Source organism: Protopterus annectens, chromosome 5.part1, assembly GCF_019279795.1.
Source record: "Protopterus annectens isolate FY-2018-M chromosome 5.part1, PAN1.0, whole genome shotgun sequence".
Taxonomy (NCBI): Eukaryota; Metazoa; Chordata; order Ceratodontiformes; family Protopteridae; genus Protopterus; species Protopterus annectens.
In genome coordinates, this window is record NC_056736.1 from 522,100,954 (window position 1) to 522,126,050 (window position 25,097).

Sequence of the window (25,097 nt, forward strand, 5' to 3'; positions counted from 1 at the left end):
TCAAAGCAAGCAATAACAATATTAAAAACAAAGGATTGTCTTAATAATATTAGAAAGTCAAACTTACAAAAACAAGAAAATATACAAAACAAAATGTTACTTGTCAATAAGTAAGAAACTCATAAGTTTTGCATTGTTAAAAAAGTTAGCATATATTATATGGAATGTAATAGAGTTACAACCAAGTTGGTCAAGACCACATGTTGCTACTGAGGTCCTGCAAAATGAATGAACTGCTTAGTAAAGTTAGATAGGCAAAACTACAGGATCTCATAGATTTTGGGAGCATGATTGTTTAGTGAAAACACAATACATCTGTAAGAGGACAGTCCACTCACCAAACTTCATGGAGGTTATTTCTATCCAGGGAAAGAATAGGTATTACCCGATTATTTAGACAGATATGCAAACCTAATTTGAGAAAGTCCTGCACCTGGTAGTCGCAGTGGTCTGTCTTAACCATGATGTAATAATTGGGAAAGACTTCCCATTTTTCAAGGACCTTTGCAAATGGTGATGGGTAGGTTATGCTAGGGGATCCTGCACTATACTATCATAGAAACAGAAACGAGCAAGTGCAACAAATTGTAGGATGCAGGCTCTCCCATCAGTCTACATGGTTATAAAAGCAGGGCTTATGTAAAAGGTGAGGATCTTGGGAACACCAAAGACATCCCCAGACGGCACTGAGGACTGTTATCTCCTAAAGAGAAGACAAGACCCCAAGATCCCAAAACTGGGATGAAAGTACAGGAAGAGATAAATGAGAATAAAGAACCCCAAAAAGAAAAAGAACAGGAAGGGGTTGGGGGCTTCAAGTCAAGGGGATATTAAAGAAAATCCTTCATAGCATTTGAGTAAGCTACCCTTCCTTCGAGAGGAATGAAATATGAAAATTTTAATAACCGACTTACAGGACTTACAGGAGGAGGAAGAACCTTCCACCTTTTCAGATACACAGAAAGAATAAGATCCCAGTCTGTCATGACACCAAATAAGTCAATTAAGTTTCAAAATAACAGGATTAGGCAGTGCTAAAGAGCAAGTCTGAGGTAATGTGGTTGGGAAATTCCCCTGTTGGACTTCTAACAGTGTATCCTTGCTTTGAATTGCAAAATGATGACTGTAAACTGGGAGTCATTGTCAAATCTCACTCTGACGCAAATCCCTTCAGCAAGAACTTACACTTAATAATACCTGTGTACTGAAAATGGACTCAAATCAAATGTCAAAAAGCACAATATTGTCACACTTGGTAAACATTTCCTCCCCTAGCATGTAACACTGACAACACCCTCCCCAAAATGTGAATGTTGTTAAAGACCTTGGAACTTGGGTGATAAGTCCCTCTCCTTTGATCACTATGTAACATAAGTCACAAAGCCATTCTACTTAGTACAGCTAATTGCCAAAGGAATAACACTGGTTCTAAAGAAGTCATTATTCTGTTATATTCAGCACTGATTAGGCCAATTAGTGAATATAATTCCCCTTTCAGATGTACCTCACTAGACACATCAAACAACTAGAAAGCACCAGAGATTCCTAACTAAGATCATCACTGGCTTAAAAACCCTAAACTACCAGAAAGACTGGAAGTCATCTCTCTTTACTGAGTATCTTATAGACTTCTGAGGGGAGATCTATGGCTTGCCTTCCATGCTATCAGGGACCAGAGCCCCTGGATTTCCTGTATCTCCAGAAACCAAGGGTCCCACAAACACTAGAGCCAGGGATCTACAGTTTCATCCACAAATAAATAAAACACAATGGTAAGATTCACCAAAAGATCCACCAGAGGACTAGACCACATAACAAATCAAGCAGTGGGATATATTATCTTCTTTAAACAGGAACTGAATGATTGGATGAATGCTCAAAACTCAACCCTGGTTTGACTGGCCTAGCCTTCCTTGAAAAAAGGAGGCACTGTCTAAGGATGGGTATTGTCAAGGTATAAATGGTTGCAAGTCTCTTCTACCTTGTATTATTTATGATTCCTATGATATAGGGTAGCAAAGGAAAGAGAGGAGATTATATGACAGTTATTGGTGCCAAGGTCTTTTAGGCATGTTTTGGGGTGCCATATGGGAATCGATAATTCTAAACTGAGTGTTCTAGCTAGATGTTATTGTTCAGATAAATTAAAGGAAATTGATCATTATTGTGCCAGTTGTGCTGAGTGCTAAAAGCCTCTAAAATAGGTTTCGGGAATCTGTCAATGTCTATGTCTTTAATCGAAGTTCAATTCAAAATAATTGCTATTGATATTGTAGGGCTATTCATTAAGTCCTGCAATGGATATTTGTACATTTCGGTAGTGTTGGACTGTACTATGAGGTTTCCTTAGGCTGCCGCTCTCACAAAGGCTAATTCCAAGACAACTGTCAAAGAACAGGTATTGTTATTTTCCCAAGTAAGGATACTAAACGAGGTCTTAATAAACAAACAAAGGTACACCTTTTACATCCAAAATCATGTGGCACATCTGCCAAAACACTCAAGTGAAACAACTGGCAACCTCAGTTTATCTCCCCCAAATGGACAGTTTGGCACAATAGTTTCAAAGTACTCTGAAATCTAGCTTCATATATTCATAGGCGGCTAATAACCATATGGTCCAGGATACCACTGTGAAGCCTATCCCCATTTCCCAATTGCTCCATATCAATATCTGGTTAAATGAGTTGCTCAAAGTCACAAAAATAGGTAAATGAAGCTTGAGGGAATCAAATCAATTACCACTGGAAGCAGCTCATTAACAGTTCATAGCCTTAATCCTTTGCACTAACTACCAATATTAAGTGTGGGAAAAACTGGGATCCATCCACAATCCTTTTTCCCATTTTTTGCACATGGGATCAGGGTATCACTTCAACAGTGACAATCATCTAAAGCCAAGGTTTACACCGCCGGGTGGCTAACCCTGTCACAGTAGTTCTTCCACACCACACACACACATATACAATCACACCTATGGTCTATTTTTAGAGTGTCTGATCAACCTACTGCATGTCTTTGGAATGTGGAAGGTATGTGGAGCACTCAGAGGAAACCTACATGAACAAAGGGAGGACATGCAGACTCGGCACAGAAGGTAACTTGTTTGTTGATGTACCACAGGACTATGGCATTGATGTAGCCATTCAAGGAGGTCCCAAGGACCAAACATGGTTCAGAGAGATGTCTGCCTTGATCAGGACAAGCATTTCCTTGATATTTATGTGCTTGCATCTGTCCCTGAGGTCTCACACACCCTGCACCTTTTATTTCTCCTGAAACTACTTCCCAAGTAAGTAAAGTCTGAAGTGTCTTTGGTGACTGACTGCTTTGGAACAGGGAAGGAGTAAGGAATACCTAGATTTAAGGATATTTGTTGTCTCCATCAAAAGATTACTCTTCTGAAAAAACTATAGCACTGGGATTTGAAAGACAAAGGGTGGTGGTGCTGGGACCAAATTAATGTTAGATACCACTGTATCCTTCTCATGTGGAGTCTTGCCAGGGTATCATGAGAATTACAGATGCCATGAGACTCAATGTCCTGAGGTATTCCCTCACAGTGACCAAAGTCTGAGTGGAAAACTTTAGAAATAGATCTAGACAAAGATCATTTTTTTTCCTCAGGAATAAAAGCTCTTTGAACTGATGTGTCTAGTTGGCATCCCAGAAACACAGTCATGTGTGGAGTCAAGAAAGACTTTTACATATCTCACCTAAGAGAGATATTCCTGACAAATCAAGAAAGACTCTGGAAAGATATGGAAGGAAAAACGAGGATAGCCTGTATCCTGTGTTGAGCTGTAACTGGAGCTAAACACTTTGTGAGCATCCTTGTTGTGGTGGATAATCCAAACAGTAAGGTAGAGAACTGATAATGTGATCCAGACACACAAAACATTAAGAAAGGTCTGAAGTCTGGAAGAATAGGAATGTTATGATGAGCATCTTTTAAGTCTAGTGTTGCCAGGAAATTTGACAGAGGAAGACAAGATAATAGGTTGTGAAGTGACATAATTTTGAATTTCGGCACTATCTCAGAGAGGTTTAGGAAAGAAAGATCCATAGCTGGTTACCAAGATTTTTGTTTCTTTCACACTAGGAACATCCTTGAATAAAAAACACTTCCTCACTTGGGAATGAAAAACTGGTTCTATCATTCCTCGGGAAAGCATGTAATGAAGAATGGGTGGAAACAAGAGTCTGATCTAGAGGATGATGAATGACTTCCTAGAAAGCAGAAATTTCCTCACACTGAATGATTTTCAAAACCAATTTGTCTGAAACCATCTGTTGCCAAAGAGAAACATGGAGATTCAGACTTTCTGGAAGAAAACAGGACCAGGGTAGAAGGGCTTCACAAGGTTTCTTGAACAGTCATTCAGACTTGATATTGGGAGGTTAATGACTTCTTTTTGAAACCCCCTAGACATTTCTTCTTAATTATATGTTTACCTGCATTTTATTGAGACTGTTTATTGTTTTTTTTTTTTTTTTTTGCCAAAACTGGATGAGCACATAGAAAATCTCTTACAAATTTTCGAAAAGGAAGGCTGAAACCTCTTAGAGATTCCCTGGCTCAACTTGCTCATTTCATCACACATTTTGATCACCTCTGCAGGTGAGGGACCACACACAAAATCTTTATCCAAGGGAGATTTCAAAATTAAATTTTTAACATTATCTGGAAGGTTTTGAGAATGTAACCATGCAAACCTCCTCAAAACAGTACCAGTTGCCATAGCCCTGGAAGAAGTATCATCATTGTCATACACACACTGTAAACAATGAATAGTGACCTGTGCAATAGAAGAAACCAAGTTATTTACAGCAAATTGTTTCTTCACAAGAAAAAACTGCAGATAAAACATTCCTCATGCCTTTACAATTTGTCAGAATGAACTTTAACATATAAGCCTGACAATTCAAAATTCTGAAAATCAAACTTTCAGAAAAATACATGCCTATTAATAATTTTTCCATTTAGAAAAAAAGAGTGGAATTAACTAAGTGCTTAGCAGCAGTGGGATCAACTAAAACTAGAGCTGCAGAATCAAGTTTGGGAATAGTGTATAAAAATTTAAAATACAGAGGAACTTTACACATACCACCTACCACATACTAAAATGGGTAGCTGGCTGACTATTATGAAAATTGCTCTAAGGCAGACAAAAAATAAGAAATGGGCTCTGGAAAATGCTTCTGCAACAACTCATAGTATTTTCTGAGGAACTGGTAAACCTCGGTATTCTCCTTCTGAAAACTCTGAGACATTCTAGCAATAGTGTCAGAGAAAAATAAACCCCCATATGGAGAATCAGTAACTGAGCTCTCCTCTCAGCCTGAATCAGAAATCTAAGGAAAATAACCTGTATCTATCCCTGCATCTTCATGTTCAGATTCAGAATCTTGAATCTCTTCAGGAAAAGTGGAATCCCTCTTTCTTTTACCAGCAACTACTTTACAAAAAGTATCAAAATAGCCTGAGACAGACCCAGTAAACTACTAGCCAAAGAAAATTGAGTAGCAGTAGACGCTTGGTTTTCTGTTTCTTTTAGACAAGAAAAACTTGGCCAACCCTATTACTAATGGCAAAGGCATCTTCACCAGGGATGGGCACAGCATTCTGACAAAACTGGAAAACCTTCCCTGTTCCATCTCCCAGGAGTAACAAGAGTGGCTGTCCCTTGCCCACTGAAGGGACCCCAAATGAAGCAGATGATGTTGCTAACCGCTGGTCCATAGTGGCTGTAAGTGCTACATCAGAGGGTTCCAAGGTATGAGACAAGCGGCCTGACATACGATAAATGGCCACAGCAGTCACTCACCTATGGCTGAGGCAAATTGCTAGCCTGCTCTGATGGCAAAGCCTGTTTGCTTAATTTTTTTCTTTTTCTGGCTGGAAAAAAGACAGACTGTGGGACAAGTAGTCTGTTCCATGGTCAAGCCAAACATGGTGCCTCTCTCTCTCTCTCAGGGGGTGTCAAGCAGAGACTGCCGGTAAACACTATCAGTCCACAAAAGTTACTTATTGGCAGAGAAACACTGCAAAAAGCATTTTAAAACACTTTACCAGGCCCACAAAAGTAAAGCAAACACAATTTCTCCACAGGAAAAAAAACTTCAATTATTTTACACTCCTTTTAAACTGACAGAAAAAAATGAGCACTGTTTAAAATATGTTACAGTCTTGTGACAGTCCATTAAAACACAAGACTCCTAGCCTAAAATAACTTTCCTATAGAGAAAAATAATAAAACACCAACAAAATTAAGAAAATGGAAGTTTTTTCCTCCCAAAGGGAACTTATCTGTCCAGCAAAGGAAAGCACTGTTCAACCATCGATACTCGAACACCTCAGAAGAGTGTACTCTCTGGCAGCAGTAAAGCTCTGAAGGGCTCAGCACCTAAACTTGTCTCACAGTCAGCTCAGCTTGTGTTGCCTGACAGTTTGGGAATGTGAAAGATAGCCTAAAGCTTTGGAAACTGGTCGGCTGTTATATCTCTGGCAGGATATAATCCATATAACTAAGGCTTCTGCAGCAGTGATCCATACGATGAACATCTGGAAGGTAATGCCTTAGGAAAACTTAACAATGTCTCCAAGCCTGACAACTACCCTATGCTTAAGGTAGATGAGTTGGTGGAAAACATTGGATTTGATGAAGGGTTCTTGACAGATTCCCTTAACTAATCATGTTAAGGAAATTATTGCATTTCAACAGCAGATGGCTTATTTTAGTATACTGTTCTCCCTTTGGACTACATGATATCTAGCCAAATTCCAAAGCTTGACAGAGCATGCGCTGAAGCTTCACTATTCCTGTGCTGTGAATTGTCTGGATGATATGTGCATCCACTGAGACAAAATAGGCACACCAAACTGTTGAAGACAAAAAAACTCTGTCACAGCGAGAAGCCAAAGTCCAAAAACCAAACTGTCGATTTATTTAACCAAGTAGTTGAAGTGCTTTTTGTTTGCTTCCCAAGCAAACTTCTTCAGAAAACAGTATACAAACTTCAGTTCAAATTTCATGTTAAAAATAGTGTCAGGTGGTCACAGTAACCAATCCTGACATAACCTAATTTTTAACACGAGATTTGAATTGAATTGAAGCAAACGAAAAGTGCTTCAACTACTTGGTTAAATAAATCGACAGTTTGGTATTTGGACTTTGGTAGCTTGCTGTCACAGAGTTTTTTTATATATGCATCCATCCAGAAGACTGGGATTCATACATTTCCAAGTCCAGGCAGCATTGGATGAGCTAAGGCAGGCCAGGCTTATGTTAATGGTCTGAAGTGTAAAACTGTAATGGCACAGGTAAAATACCTTGAATATGTATTTGGCAGCAGCAGTTAATCAAATCCAAAAATAGAAGATAGCAGTTTTAAAGAAATGTCTATTTCATCAAATAAAATGGCAAATAATAGCATTTCTACATCTTGTGGGTTACTATAGGAAATGCATTCCCTGGTTTACTTCCATTGCCACTCTCATCATGAACCTAACCAAACGGAAGCCAAAGATGATAAACCACTTCAAAGGCCTAGCCAATGTCTTTGTGATGAACCAGATATATTGTCCCCTATAAAAATGCTTCAGAGGTTGGATTATGGACACTGCTAAACCAAACATTAGGAAACAAGAAACATCCAGTCTGCTGTTAAAGCAGAACATTAAAGCTGAGAACCTGGGCTGAACCTGAAACTGGTCAGCACTGATCAGTGCACTGCCCTGGTAAACAAATATAGATAAATAAATAGAGCACATACTCCACAGCTAAGACAGAATGTCTTACTATTAAGTGGTACTTACAGTTCCTACAGTATTATTTATTAGGTAGAAATTTCACAATGGTTACAGATCTTTCCTTCGCCCTTCAATGGCTTCACCAGCAGAAGGAAGGCAATGGCAAAGTCAAGCTCTGCAGGTGGGCTTGTCACTCCACCCATTCTGCTTCCTTATTCAACACTGTGCTGGTACTTACCATCATTACAATGCAGGTGGTCTCTCTAGGGTTCACAAAACTTCCAGTGGGCTTGAAGTGAGTTCAAGAATATGTATTATAGAGTGAATCTATAAAAATAGCATAAATAGAGTTCCATAAAGGGAATGCTTAACAGATGTGAGAAATATGCATAGCAGGGACATTTAGTAAGACAATGCTGGAAACAACATTAAGCATAGTATCTGGTAAGGGGGAATAGGATCTTTTGCATGAGAAAATGTTCAAGAAACAAGGAATTAGACAGTGTCACCTTTACAGTGAGATACTTGCAGTCCAAATAATAGAAATCAGCAATCAGCTTTGTATCTGTGCCATTTTAAGGCCAAGAAAACTGCAGTGTGGGAGTAGTAGTCAGAATGAAAGTTCAGAAGGTTTTGGAGCATTTTGGTATAAGGAGAGACAAAACAACATTTAAGGCAGTCTTCTTTGAGATGGAATCTATGTTATTGTCAGTGGAAATCCTGATAGCTGAAACCAAGACTTGTGTAACCAGAGAGTTGTCAGCAAAGAATTTTATCTACTGAGACTTTTGAATTGCCCAGTCAGAAAGGTACTGGGAAAAGACCTACCTATGAACCTATATACCTACCTATGAACCTATATAAATGGATGGGAAGCAGGAAATACACCCCAGAGATCACTTCTGTGTCTCTGCTCGACAGGGGCACAGGAAAATAACTTTCTTGGGTGGAGTAAGCTTGTTGGCTAGGCATACTTAGGCCCTTGGGCTGATAGCCTAGTACCTACCTATGAACCTATGAATTTTTCCACTGGCGAAAGTCCTAGTATTTAAGACCCAGAGAAGTTTAACTGGAGAGTTGTCAGTAAAGGACTTTTTCTACTATGACTTCTGGATTGCCTAAACCAAAAACTGACAGTAAAATACTTCTGGTGAATGAGACTTTGAACTACCTGTTCTTGCACTGCTGTTAAAGACTATTAGTTTCTTGAACATCCTTTATTTATGATGTGAATTTAAGACAGCCAGCTCTAAAACCTGTCTTTGCACCTTAATTGGGCATGCTGCTACAGCAGCCAATAAACTGAGCTACTGAGTTAATGTCTGATTTTTCCTTCTGTCTCTACATTTTGATTCCTGTCTGTGGCAAAGTCTGACAAATGTTATGTTCATCTGAATAAAAACACATTTTTATAAAAAACAAACTGTGTCCACTACTTGAAAATTTTGCAATATATGTATACATGCTTGCATTTGTGAGTGTGTGTGTGTGTCTGTCTGTCTGTGTGTGTTGCACCTTTAATAGCCATTCCAGTCCATGGGCATGTGCATACAAGTACTGAGCACGTGCAAGCAAGAGTGCCACTTTCTCTGAGCAGCCGGAGTGAAAGGATGTATGTGTAGCAATCAGCCAGTTAGTTCGTTTAAGTTTTATGTTCCAGTCATCCAACCTGATATGTTTGTGTGTAATGAACTACATAAACGAACACCCAAGCCTCATCATCTTATTTGAATATACAAGACAAGTGACATGGTGTCAAAATGGGATCCAAAGTATAACTTCAAGACCATGAGGAGTGCCGTCACAATTGGAGGAATATACAGAAGTGAATATCCAAAGCTCAAATAACTCACCAAGAGGTCAGAAAGATAAATCCAGGTACTAAAACTTAATAACTTTTTAATCAATGGATATAAATATAAAAATATAAAACAAAGCATTAAAACCATTTGAAAAGAGTTTCTAATTAAATGAAATGTTCGAAACTATGATATATAATGCTCGATATTATGATATATTGATAAAAGTACTCGAAATGCTTATGAAAATGCTTGAAATAACTTCAAAATTGTATAAAATATAGAAAAAAGGGAAAACAACCATATTTTTGCTATGTGCTTCTTTTTCATATTAACTAAAGCTGTTCAAAGTATCTGAAGTATGCAATCAATGTGTTCGCAAGTGTGTGGAGTATTACAGTACAGTTATTTTGCAGAATACCATCATTTCAAAGAGACTGTTATGCTACTGAATATTTTTTGGATACCTGGTGTGTGCATTTGAATATAATCACAAAAGCATTTTGTTGGCATGGCAGAGGGATTTCTCAGACCTGCTCCACTTGTATTTGATAATAATGTTGCTGAAAACTGGACAGTGTTTGAGCAAGAGTACAATATTTTCATACAGGCTGCTTTTTCTGATAAAGATGAACAAATAAAGGCATTTATTTTGCTTAATCTAGCTTGTTCAGGAGCCATTGAAAGGGAGCGATCATTTGTGTATGCCCCAGCTGTGGATGTAGGGAGGGGGAGACTGCCATGTTGTGGTACCGGCTGAAATGCGGGAAGATCCTGAGTGCTTAAAATGTACATTTAGAGAAATGTGCAACCCCCAAATAAATATTACAATACAAAGGTACATATTTTAGACAAGAGATCAAACACCTGGTGAAACATTTATAGCATATATAACTGACTTGAGAAACAAGGCAAACACTTGCAGGTTTGATAATCTAAGAGATAAGTTGATAAAAGACAGGCTTGTGTGTGGTATTAAAGATGATGCAGCAAGAAAGATTTTACTTTGGGACAGTTATTTAACTTTGAATAAGGCCATAGAGATTTGTCAGATATATGAGCTCACAGGAAAGTACACAAATATGCTTACAAATGAGAAACCCATGCTTGTAGTGCCTTCCAGTACTAATGCCGATTGCATGCATAAAACTAAGATGAAACAGAAGTATATATCAAAAGGGTTCATGGCTGCTTCCAACTACCAGTGAGGTTAGCTGCAGTGCCAAACTTTATTGTTAATTGTTGTAATTGCAGGGGAGATCATGAGCCCAAACAAGATAAGTGCTTAGCTTTTGGTCAGCAGTGCCACACATGTAAAAAGTGGAATCATTTCAAAAGGTTCTGTAAAACAAAAGGGACACACTCTTTTATTAAAAGAGAGCATTCAAAGAGGCAAGTTGATCAACTAGAAAGATGCAACCCTACTTTTTATGTTGATGGTGTGTCTGTGCTTGATGAAACAGTCAATGAAGTAGATTTGCTAACAAAGAATGAAGCATTTTGTACTGTTCTGATTAATGGGAGACCTGTAGAGCTCAAAGTTGATACTGGTTCAAAGTGAAAAGTTATGTCAGCAGAAATGTTTGCCAAAGTAAAAGCTGGTGAGAAGCTTGATCTGGCAAAGTGTGTGAAGCTTGCTGCTTATGGTAGTGAAGAAATTTAGACCAAAGGCTAAGCAGTGCTTTCATGTTATTCTGTTGGGAACAGCTATGACTTGCAATTTTACATAGCAAGAGACGTGCAGTCATTGTTAGGCCTCAAAGACAGTTTGAAAATGGGACTGCTTTCATTCAATGCAGAAGTCTACCATCAAGTATATGTAACAACGAAAATTTCACACAAACTATTTTTTCTGACTATGCTGATCTTTTTTAAGACAAGTTGGGCAAACTCCCAATTGTGTACTCCATGAAGTTAGACCACAAGGTATGCCTAGTTATCAGACCAGCATGGAAAGTTCCAGCAGCCATGCAAGGCAGAGTCAAAGCTGAGCTAGACAGAATACTGTGTCTAGGAGTAATTTGTTCAGTTGAAGGACCGACTGAATGGGTGTCCTCCATGGTGGTAGCTCATAAGAAAAGCTCAGATGATATTAGAATATGTATTGGTCCAAGGGATTTGAATAAAACACTAAACAACTTCATCATCCAATGCGTACAGTTGAGGAAGTTGCTGCTCTTATGCCAAATGCCACTATTTTTTCTGCCGTGCAAAAAGTTCATTTTTGGTAAATTTTGCTTGACCAAAAATGTTCATTGCTAACCAGTTTCAGTACACCCTTTGGAAGGTACAGATTTTTTAAGAATGCCATTTGGGATAAATTCTGCCAATGAACTCTTTCAATGTGCGATGCAGCAAATTTTTTTCTGGGTATATATGAGCTACTACAGTAGATGGTATACTTTTAGGAGACAATGGTGAAGTCGAACATGATACAAACCTCAAGAAAGTTCTGGAATGTGCCAGTGAAGTGAATCTTAAGCGAAATCCTCAGAAATGTAAGTTCAGGTTACAAGAATTTACTTATGTGAGTCATTTGTTTACCAGTTCAAGCTTATGACCAGATCTTTCTAAGCAAACTGCAATTCTTGAGATGCCAGCTCCTGACAATGTCACCTTCTTACAAGGTTTTCTTGCCATGGTCAACTATTTGGGCAAGTTTACTCCAGATTTGCGTGGCCTTTCAGCACCACTAATAGAGCTGACATGCAAAGATGTAACTTGGTCCTGGTTGGAACAACACCAAAGAACATTTGATGTCCTGAAACAGAGAATTGCCAGTCCACCCACATTAAGACACTATGATGTTCACAAACCTGTAACTCCTTCTTGTGATGCTTTGAAGTTTGGTCTTGGTGCAGTCATTCTTCAAGAGGGCAGACCAGTAGCCTATGTATCCAGAACTCTAATCCAAACTGAGATGCCGTATGCTCAAATAGAGAAAAAGCTCTTGGCAATTGTGTTTGCATGTTCGAAGTTCCATGATTATATTTACAGCCGACCTATTAAAATTGAGACTGAGCACCAACCTTTGAAAAAGCCAATGCACACAGCTCCTGCAAGATTGCAGTGCATGATGTGGAAATTGCAAAAGTACAATTTTCACTTGGTTTACACAAAAGGCAATCCTCTTTATCTTGCTAATACTTTATCTAGATCACCCAGAAGCACTATTGAACAGCATGAAAATGAGCAACCTGATTTTGAAGTCATGGAAGTGAGAAATTTTTCTTCTACACATCTTTATGAGCTTAGAACTCGCACAGCTTCAGATCCAATTCTCCAGAAGCTCAACCACTTTACCAGTCGAAGATGGTTGTCAAAGCAATCATGTTTGCCACTAGATGTGCAGCAGTATTTTCCTTACAGAGACAGGATTTTAAGAGAATATGGTATCATCATGAAAGCTCCAAATGTAATTGTTCCAAAATCCTTGCAACAAGAGTATATTAAAATCTTACATTGTGGTCACCCAGAAACTGATTCTACCAAATGAAGGGTGACAGGACTAATATTATGGCCTTCTATGTCAAAAGATATTGAGAAAGAACTTTCAGCTTGTTCTGTTTGTAATAGTACTAAACCACATCAACAAAAAGAACCACTTCAGCTAAGCCACATTTCTGAACTACCTTTGTTGATAGTAGCTACAGATATTTTCGAATGGAATGGTCAGCATTATTTGGTGTTAGTAGACTCTTATTCATATCGGTTAGAGATTGACTTGCTTCCTAATTTCATGTCCAGCACTGTCATTGCGAAGTTCAAGAGACATTTTTCTGTCCATGGTAGTCTGCACAAAGTCATTTCTGACAATGGTCCACAGTTTAGAAGTCAGCAGTTCTGAAACGTGGAACTCTGTTTATGTTACTAGCAGTCCTGAATACCCATAATCGAACGGCCTGGCTGAATGTGCAGTTCAAAGTGCAAAACAGCTGTTGGAGAACTTTAAATGTGACAATACTGATGTTCTTCTTAATCTCAGAAACATTCTTCACGACAATGTACTTGGTTCACCTGCCCAGGGATTAATGTCAAGACAAACCAGAACCATACTACCAATCAATAAGAATTTGTTTGACTCCGAGTGCTAAAAACAACAAAGTAGTAAAAGCTCAACTCCTAAAGAAGCATTTGTCCCAAAATTACTATTATGATAAAACCAGCAAACCTCTCCTCTGAATCCATTAAAAGAAGGAGAGATAGTGAGGATGCAGACAGCGAAAGGATTTGACTGAATATGACTTGTGAAACATTTGTGTGAGAAATCGAGATCATACATCATTGAGTCACAAGTGATGAAATTTAGGATGAATCGGAAACATTTACTACCAGTGTCCGAGCCAGTGTTACAGCATCTTGCCTGTAATAGAGACTCTAAATCTCAGAGTGATTTGCCCAATGTTCCTGTTCCAGAGAACATTTCATTGTCTGTTCCTGTTCCTGAAAGTATCCCTGAAAATTCTGAAGAAGAACATTCTCTAGTGGCTGCCCCTGTTGATAAACTTGGTTCTAATTATGACATTACGAGGTCAAGTGGTATCTCAAGACCTAATCCCAAATACACGGCAACCTGGACATGATTGTTATTGTTTGTATATATCTGTATAATTTGCATGGTTATCCCACTGTTATTTTCATTGCAGAACAGAATAGTCAAAGAGTGAGGATGTAGATCAGAGTGTGTGTTCTACCTTTAAGAGCCATTCTGGTCTGTGGGCACGTGCATATAAGTACTGAGCACGTGCAAGCAAGAGTGCCATTTTAAGTGAACAGCCAGAGTGAAATCATGTATGTGCATAGCCATCAGTCAGTTAGTTTAAGTTTAATGTTCCAGTCATCCATCCTGATGTGTTTTTGTATAATAAACTACTTAAATGAACACCCAAGCCTCATTGTCTTATTTGAATATACAAGATGAACAACATGTGTGTGTGTGTGTGTGTGTGTGTGTGTGTGTGTGTGTGTGTGTTTATATATTGTCAACCAGAATGTTTTTTTAGGAAGTGGGATGCAACTGGAATACCTAGAGAAAACACACAAAAATGGGGAGGACATTCAAAAGTCCACACAGTGACTAAAGGGTAGGAATGAAACTGGACCCTGCAGCTATATCATCATGCAGCATTTAAAGCATCATCATCACCACCACCACATTTTTATGAACTCCTATCTTACTGACTGGAACAACTAATTTAGTAGCATTTCTAGCAGGGAAATATACATTTTCCTGAATGCAATCTAAATTAGTACTTTTATAAAATTTAACACAATAAAATAAAAAATAAATAATAACTTTTATAAAACCCCACCTGTGTTAAATAACTAAGCACTCTAACAGCTATATATATATATAAATTCTTAATGTACTCATAGCTAAGAAACCTTATCAATGGCATAGGCAGTAAGACTGCTAATGCCACAACTTCCCCACTTTTGCCTCATCTATATAAATAAACAGCAGCCAGATCAGGCTTATGACTATTATACAATTCTTCTTTACACAAGAGAGTTTTATTCATCCTGTTAGTTATCGTAATCACTTACATCAGGAAGTCTAACCATTTATCTATCTTTTTTCAGGTGAACAAGTGTTATCTGCAAGCCATATAAAGAATTCATCCGTATAATTCAAAATGTCCAGAAAGAAAATGTCTTCTGGTAAAAATCCTGAGGACTAAAAGGAAGAGTTATTCCTTCCAGAATCCTGAGAAGAAATAATATGAATCTGCCTCATATAAAGGTCTGATGAACAAAGAGGTGTCGATTTTCTACCCTCTTGAACCTTTGCAGGTTCTTCTGAAGATCTGCGTCTTAATGTTCTATGCACAGATGTAATTTGCTCTGAAGTAGGTGCTGACGGGATAATCTAGTTTTTATTGAGGACAATTAAAGTACACCCAGGTAATAAACAGATTTATCAAAAGGAGGTGAAATATGTCTGAAGCTGAATTTGACGCCAGGATGAAACACAACTGGTGAAGTATTCTGTTAAAACTTCTAAACCCAGCATGGTTTCAGAGGCCACTAATGTAGATGACAAAAAAGCAAGCTATTAGCTTCTGGTGGCACAGAGGTTTGTGAAAAAAAAATCTCTGACAGTTTAGAAAAACACTGCATATTACTGGTATTGGCAGTTATCTGAGTTTTAATACTCTCCTCAGAAATACTGCCATATTTCTTTTTTTTTCAATTCTTTAGCCACCTCCTGTAATATATTTGCTCTGCCAGGTTTTTGTAATTTCCCCATTTTATTATGTTTCTGTAATCCATTGTTGTCCATGACAAAGTGTGGAGAAATAAAATAATAGCCTTAAATACAGACATATATTAAACAGATTGGCAATTACCTGTAACTATAATAACTCAATATTTATTAGAGGTTTACTTAAGATCTATGAATAAAAATAAAAAAAAAATGCCATAGGAATAACAGCGACTACTTAGCTGAAAAAAACTCTGATAATGATGAACAATTACTGATAACAAACATTTGATACTGATATGAAGCGCCTAAAATGGTAAGAAGAACCAAAGAACCAAAGAAGGTGCCTAGCAATGTTGGCTTTATACGAGCATTTCATCCTCCTTGCAACATTCATTCAAACATAAGGAATAATAAACTGCTGTTTAAAATCTAACAGGAATGATAAAAAAGGTAGTTGTGATAAAGACAGATACTGTGATGCACTGTCTACCCTCACCAAAGAAGACCAGAAGTTATTGTGTCTCATCTGACAAAAATGGCATATTACCAGGCCAAAATGTTAAGAGTTAAATGTCCAAAGTAAACTAAAACTGTTTCAAGGCTGGAAAAGACTTTATAGAGACAGCAATGCCAGTACAGAGTATGCAGGTGCTCTAGCAGATTAGGCATCTTGTCATTGTAAAGCTAAACATAAAATATAAAATAGCATTATTAAATATAATACTATCCTTCAGTTATACTTCTGTATCACAAAACAAACTGAGATTAAAACTGTTACTACTTCTCATACCAAATCAGATGGAGAAAATGTGATAGAAAAGAGAGGAATAGTGTAGAAAAATGAAAATAAAGACAACATTAGTAAACAATTTGAGGTTCTAAACGACAAACAACTGCAGGAAACACAAAAAGGTTGGCATAGTTTAAAATTAAGCTACAAGAGTTTAAAAAGGACAGACAAAAGTTACAGCTAAGTTATTGTAGGGTCTATATTAAATAAGTGAAAGCTTAAAAAAGTAAACGCTTATTCATCGACCCTAGTTCAGTGAACGCTGAAAATGCCGAAAACTTGGAAAAGCGATTTTTTCACCCAGGGTGGAAAAAAATCGCTGTTCCACAAAAAAAAACAAACTTAAAACAGTATTTAATGTGGGGGGCTTCACCCCCAACATCCCCCTACTTAAATATACCAACTCCGAGATCATACCACAGTGGAGGAAATGGCAAACTCCCGAAACCGACCCAGCGATTTCTTTCCCTGAGAAAAAATTCACTGTTACGGGTGTTCAGGAGTTTCAGCGTTTGCTGAACTAGGGTCGATGAATCAGCTTTCACTTTTTTAAGCGTTCCCTGATTCAATATAGACCCAAAATATACATCTCTTAAAACTGTACATTTAATCATAATAGCATCAGAATTCCAATACAAATTCAGTTTTTATAACATATCTGTTAATAAAAACAAGATAATCCTAAAAATTAAAAAAAATACTGGCTTCAGCAACAAAGATTTAGATTTTTGACTGCAAACTTGCCTGGCCCAACACAGCCATAGCAGAAGGAGATGTATACTTTGTTGGACATTTAATCCCACTGTAAGCATCAACGTGTTTTAGCGATTATTAATTAGAATGTGGATGCAGAGATGTAGCTAGAGTTTCCAGAGGTTTGATTTTGATTGAAAATTAACAGGACATACATATGGCAAAAACTGTAGTTACAGTGACTCACGGTTCTGTTTTAAATAGCCAGTACATTTAATATAAAAAGTATGAGAAATAACTATAAATGTGGATGTTTAGTACTCAAACTACTTCCCTGCCCCAATGATTTAAATGTGGTACAGTAGACCTTGTTCAAAAAGTTAGTCCAATTTTGGTAGAAACAGAAAAGTTAAATAAGCTAGAAGAGTTTTCTAGTAAATAAATTGTTAAACTTGGTATAAAAGCAGGGTAGCAACACAATCTTACTTCTCAGCAGAGTTAAAAACAAAGTTGATGAAAATTAGAACACAGGTTTGAAACATATAATAATATGAGAAGGTGGTGGCAGACTATTCTTGGGTAAAATTCATATTGTGAAGAGATTATATAGTTAAAGCTTAACTTGACTTTAAGTGGTGTAAAATAAATGCCCAGGTAACCGAAAATAACTGCTTGCAGCTCAGGTAGAACACTGCCTGTGTTCAAGCTGTTATGCTAATTTTTTGAAGTTCTTAAATGTTCTGCTAAAGGGTATTTTTGTGTAAAACTTTATATGACCAAGCCAGTAAACTGAAATAAAAAGGTAATGATTATTCACATTCATAAGAAAGTGAAGTAGAGAAAAAAAGCAACAAGAGAACTGTCAAGAGAAGACTGAGGTAGTTATAGCACATGAACACAAAATAGCATCCATCTAAGCAGTATGCATTTGTGTGCAAAATTAAAGGGTGCATTAAAGTTACTCTGTTGTTAAAATGGCTGTGTATAACAATAGCATTTGCAAAAAAAAATACAATGGAGGCTTATTGGTAAATGCCCTTTCAAAGCCAAAAAATACAGCCTCCATGAGACCTAACAACATCCCTGGCTGCCTCCTACATAAACTCAGGCATGAACTCTCAGCATCATTAGTCACCTTATTCAATCAAAGCCTGAGCACTGGCTTCATCCCAGCCAAATGGGGGACAGCCACTGTCATCCCTCTACACAAAGGTGGCGTATCCATTGACCCAGGCAATTACAGGCCCATCAGCCTAACTAGCCCGATCTGCAAGGCCATGGAATGCATTATCATGGATCTTATTAACAAGGACATTGGCAACCTCCAAACGCTTGACCCCACACAGTTTGGTTTTGTCAAAGGGAAATCATGCCTGGTAAACTTGGTCGAGTTCTTCAAAACAGTCACCAAAGCCATGGATGAGGGTAAGACCATGCCCACCACCTACCTTGACCTAGCCAAAGCCTTTGACACTATTCCTCACTCAGGCATAATAGCTAAACTCTCCCAGCTAGGCATCAACCCATATGTTACCAGATGTGTAGCTACCTGGCTTACTGATAGAACCCACTCAGTCAAAATAGAGGAAGCCACCTCTAGTAGTAGACCTGTAATGAGCAGCATACCCGAAGGATTGGTCTTGGGGCCTCTGCTGTTTGGGATATACTTTTCTGAGGTGCAAAGCAAAACCAGTGGTCTGTGACTGACCAAGTTTGCAGATGACTACAAGCAAGGCACTATCTTAACTTCCGCTAGTGATGTGAACATCCTCCAAGAACGCCTTACCCAAACTAATGACTGGGGCAAGGAAACATGGCCTCAAACTGAATGCCAAGAAATGCATCATTATCCCCTTTCGGGAAAATGGCATCCCTACTAATTATCACATTAACAACAATAATAATAATGCAATCAGTTGTGAGGAACTTGGGCACCCAGGTTGATAGCAACCTGTCTTTTGACCACCAAATTGCCTCCATTGTATGGAAGGCTTTCTACATCGTCCACCTCATAAGTATGGGTATTTCATCCAGGAACAAAGAGATCATAACATCCCTGTACTCCTCCCTTTATCAGATCCACTATCAAGTACAATGTCCCCCTATGGCATGTACCTTGCCAAGCACATGCAGCAGCTGGAGAGACCACTGAGGTTCCTGACCAGGAAAATCCAGGGTCTTAAACACCTATTTTAATACAGATAGGCTAAAAGCCCTGTCCGTTTACTCAGTCTCATACAGACTGCTTAGAGGTGACCTGTGTTTGGCATACAAGGCCATCTCAGACCCAGCCTTGATGGAGTTGCTGCATATCCGTAAGTCAAACTCCACTCATGCAACCTGCACACAAGGCCTCAACCTGGTCAGTGACATTAACAGAACTTGTTGGCGGGATAGATTGTGTCTCAACAACTCCCCCATCTGTGGAATAGTCTCCCTCTCCATGTCAAGTAGAGTACCTCATTAGCCCTCTTTAAGAGGAACCTGGATGACTGGATGGGAAACAGAAAATACACCCCTGGGATCCCACCTGTGCCCCTGCTGGACAGGGGAAACAGGTACTGATTTTGTGGGAACAGGGGCGAAATTCTTGGCTAGGCTTATAAGGGCCTCTGGGTCAAGTCCTATGAACATATAAAATTTTCCTTAAAATTAGAAAGCATTTAAAATTTCATTGTTTCTTAATCATATAGTGAAATCCAAGAGATTAAATATATGTTTGTTACTTCCTTAGAACAATGACCACAAAACTACTCTTAGAGAAGTAACTACTGCTGACAAACTTAAAGTTTGGCATCTTAAATTAATTTCCTTTTTAAAATAATACTGTAATCTGTTAATATACTTAGAAGTAATAATTTTATTACAAAGAGTTGAAGGATTTTATATGGGAGGAAGGAGAATAGGGCAAGAGTCAAGTGAGATAAGTTGATCCTTCCAAAAAGAACAAGGATGTTTAGGACTACCTGATTAAGACTCTTATAAATAACACAAGCAGAAAGATAACAATTCAAATTTGAAATGGATAATGATGAAGTATGAGGAAAATTCAAGAAATAAGGAAAGAATGGCATTTTGGATGCAGAATATTAAATTCATAAAGTAGAAGAAAGTATACTAAGAACTAATACAATGTGGGAGTGGAGAAAGGAGATTCTCCAGTAGGGATTACTGCAATTGGGGTAAAGAGAATAGGTAAGAGGGGGATTAGAAATTGCTGGAGGAAGCTGGCAAAGGAACCAAAGTATTAGGAACAAATAATTAGGCAGGGAAAGGTAACAGAAGAGGCCAAGAAGATAGTAGGAATGCAGGCTACAGATTGCATTCTCTATCAGGGATTGTTATTAGAGTATAGGAAAACAGAAAGGGATAGGGGGATCTTAAGTGAAAGACCAGCACTGGTTGAGTTTTTAATTGACTCTAGAGCAGAAACTGTTGTTAAAAAGAGATAATTAGTAAGGCATATAAGATATTGCATAATTACTACAGGAATAAGAGGAGGACAGAAAAGACTGAGAAAAGAGTTTAGATAAGCAATTTACAAAGAAACAATGGGAGGACATATGTATGGCTATATGCAACAAGGCTAAAACATGTAGGATTTTGCTTGGAAGTATTTGTATGCGTATATATATATATATATATATATATATATATATATATATATATATATACACATATACATATATATCCCAAGCAGACTCCAAAGAATTTTTCAGGTAGATGACAAATGTTAGAAGTGTATGTTTTTGCAATATAATGAGCTGGGATACAGGATCTGAATTGCCCAGACATAGTAAGGTCTTGTTAAGTTTAATTATAGTGATTGCCAAAAAAAGCTATTACTATTAAATGGAAAACAAAGTCTAAACCAACCACACCAGAAGTAGTGAAAATTGTAAAAGTGATAAAAGAACAGGAAGTAAGGTGTTTAGAAAGTGGTAAGAGTATGTTACATACAAAATGGAAATTATGGGAACAATACATGCAGAAAAATGAAAGAGTAATTGTGTTATTTTGATTTCAGTTAATTAAAAAATGTAAAGTAACATTTTATTTCTAAGCAAAACAAAAATCTGTCACTAAATCAATTTTTTTCCTTGTAGGTCTTAACATGCACAGTGTAAAGTCTCCTACCTTTAACAGTTGCAGGTTTATACCTATTTTCTGTGAAATAATAAAAACACTTGCAATATAAATGTCTCATTTAGAGATGCAGCTTTAAGTCTGTCATTGGTTTGAAAAGTTTGGAAGGACCGACCATGGGACTGACAATCTGTTCCATGGTCAAGCCAGAAATTATGCCTCTATCCCGGGGAAAACAAGCAACAATGCCAGTAAAAGTACAAGTTCGCAAAAGTTACTTTTTGTGACAGAAACAAAAGCACATTATGTCAGCCTCACAAGTAAAAAATAAACACAATTTATCCACACAAAACATTTTATCGGTTAGGTAACATGACTTTTAAACTGACAGAAATTAGTGCTCTATTTAAAAGTACATTACAGTCTGAAGACAATCCATTAAAAGAGAATGCTTCTAGCTTTAAAATAACTTTCCTAAAGAGAAAATTAATAAAACATCAGTAAAAAATAAGAAAATGGAAGGTTTGTTCCAAAAAATGAACTTATCTGCCTTGCGCTAAGGAAAGCAGAAGCCAACAATCGATCCCAGAAACCTGTCTGCCAACATTCTGGCAGACAGGTTTAGTGCAAACTTCACCTCCCTCTCACCCCCTAAAGGGCCCATAACCATACAAGAAGAATGTATTGCCCCAGCAATCACTGACACACAGGTTAAAACAGCCCTATCCAAAGCCAAAAATACAGCTTCAATGGGACCAAATGGTGTCCCAGGCTGTGTCTTACACAAGCTCCAAAATGAACTAACCACTCACCTAAAGACACTGTTCAAACTCAGCCTCTCTACAGGCTATGGACCCATAGAGTAGCGCACAGCAACAGTTATCCCACTCCACAAAGGTGGAGCCACAACAGACCCCAGGAACTATGGCCCTATAAGCCTGACTAGCCTGGTCTGCAAGGCTATGGAGCACATCATCATGGAATTCATTAAAAGAGACATTGGGAACCTTCAAACATTGGACCCTACCCTGTTTGGCTTTGTTAAGGGCAGATCATGCCTCCTAAACCTGGTGGACTTCTTTGAGACAGTTACCAAGGCCTTAGACGAGGGAAAAGAGGTCCACACAGCCTACCTAGACCTCGCAAAGGCTTTTGACACCATTCCCCATTCTGGTATTATAGACAAGCTCACCAGCCTGAACATAAACCCCTATGTCACATGATGGGTTGCCAATTGACTCATGGATAGAACCCACACAATGAGAGTTGCAGGCTCTAGGTCCGACTCTAAACCAGTTACAAGTGACGTCCCCCAGGGCTCAGTCCTGGGATGCCTCCTGTTTGGTATATACTTCTCAGAGGTATAGGCAAGCACAGGAGGACTATGGCTGACCAAGGTCACAGATACTTCTCAGAGGTATAGGCAAGCACAGGAGGACTATGGCTGACCAAGGTCACAGATGACTGCAAACTGGGGGCTATAATTGACACTCCAGCTGATACAGACATCCTCCAGAAGGGTCTCACTGAGATGGATACCTGGTGTCAAAATCATGGCCTCAAGCTAAATGCCAAAAAGTGCATAGTCATCCCCTTTGGAAAAAACAAAGCACCCCTGAACTACCACATATGTGGTAGCCCCCTAAATACAGAAAATGTAATATGGGATCTGGGGACCCAAGTAGATAGCAATCTCTCCTTTGATAATCATATTGCCAAGGTAGTTAGAAAATCATTCTATATGGCCCACCTAATCACAAAAGGGTTCGCATCTAGAATAAAAGAGGTCATTGTGCCCCTCTACTCATCACTCAACAAACTCATCATAGAGTACAATGCCCCATTTGGGATGTACCTTACAAGACACCTGCAACAGCTGGAAAGACCACAGAAGTACCTCACCAAGAGGATTACTGGCCTCAAACATATGCCCTATACAGCCCAGCTGAAGAAACTCCAGCTGTACTTGGTTGTATACCGCTTACTCAGAGGTGATCTCTGCCTGACATACAAGGCCATGTCCAACCCAGAATTGATGGACATGCTCCACCTAAAAAAAAAACAAATCCCCAAGAGCCACATGCTCTAGGGATCTAAACCTCACCACAACAATAAATAGGACGTGCTGGAGGGATAGATTCCAGTCCCAGAGACTCTCCAGGCTTTGGAACAGGGTTACAATCTACATTAGGCAGAGCCCCTCACTAACACTTTTCAAGAGAAACCTTGACGAGTGGATGGGAAACAGAAAATACAACCTGGGGATCACTGCAGTGGCTCTGCTGGACAGAAGCACAGGGAATTAATGGCTCTGCTGGACTGAGGCACAGGGAGCTAATCTAAGGGCACGGCGAAAGCCAACACATTCTGGCTAGGCTTACAGATGCCCTCGGGCAGATAGCCTAGTACTCACCTATGAACCTATGAAAGCCTCACAAAAGTGTACTCTTCAGTGGTAGTAAAACTCTAAACATGCCAAGATGGAAGGAAAAGAATATGAAAATAAAATAAAATTATGGAACATGAAAAGTAATGAGACTGATGAAAACAAAAAATTACTGTATGACAATATTATGAAGAAATACTATATGGTATATCCTTGGAAAGAATTAAAGGAAATATAAAATATGATAAAGAATAGAAGGAAAATATTTGACCATTTTTATGAAGCAGAGGATATCCAGTAGAGAATTTTGTTGAATAATTTACCATTTAAAAGTAGCATGAAATATAAAATACTAGAAGAAAGAAAATGAGATGAGGATAATGATGAAGAAATAGCAAAACATTGCTTTTTAGAATATAACAAATTAACAGTTTAAGAGGATTTTTTATAAAGGTGTGTGTGCGTGTGTGTGTGTGTATATATATATATATATATATATATATATATTTGTGTGTGTGTGGGTGGGTGTGGGATTATTTAAAAATATAACAATATACATGATATAATATGGGAAATAAGTTATAGAAAAAATGTTAAATTGAAAAATGGGACAGACTACCCTTTGTAATAATCTGGAGATTATGGAACAGAAGATGAGAATGATTATTGTATAACAAAACAAGAGACTAAAAATGTGTTAGATGTAATAAAAGATGGTTATGGAAAAAGATTTGTGAGACAGATAAAAACATTGAAAATAGATTTTTTTTGAAATGATGAGAAATGGAATTTGAGTAGATTGTATGTTAATGTTTAGAAAAAATGGAAAGTAATAACATATATGTTATGAATATGAATATATAAATAATTAAAAGAAGAGTAAAAGATGGAAATAAAAAACCCATACACTTTTTTTTTGCTTAGAGCCATGGGATCTTTTATTTCCACCTAACACCAACACAAGCAGATGAGGCTTTGCTTAACATCTCATCTGAAGGACAGCACACTCAGAAATGTAGCATTTCCATTATGCTGCACTGCATTGTCACTATTGGAAAATTAATACAAGAGCCTGGTGAGGCAATGGAACCCATAGCCTTCTAATTTTCCAGTACTAAAGGCAACCGTGCTACCTGTGCTACTGGAAGATTAGACGGCTATGGGTTCCAGTACCAAAGGCAACCTTGCTATCCGTGCTACAACATTAGTACACCATGTCTATTTCTTACATTATAATTATTTATCAATTTATTTTGTTTGTTTCTGTTGATCGGGGAAAGTCCATCTGGGTAAAACTCATTTTCAGTGGCGACTCAGACTGAAAAGCACCGTAGTTTAATTTACACATGATGTACATTTATAATGGCAGGGTTAAAACATCT

At 38.0% G+C, this 25,097-nt stretch overlaps 1 protein-coding gene across 1 annotated transcript in view; it reads right to left on the minus strand.

The window, feature by feature from the left end:
- Positions 1-25,097, minus strand: part of CFAP44 (cilia and flagella associated protein 44) — a 1,689,287-nt gene that overhangs the window by 186,795 nt on the left and 1,477,395 nt on the right. The gene's annotated exons all lie outside the window — the stretch shown is intronic.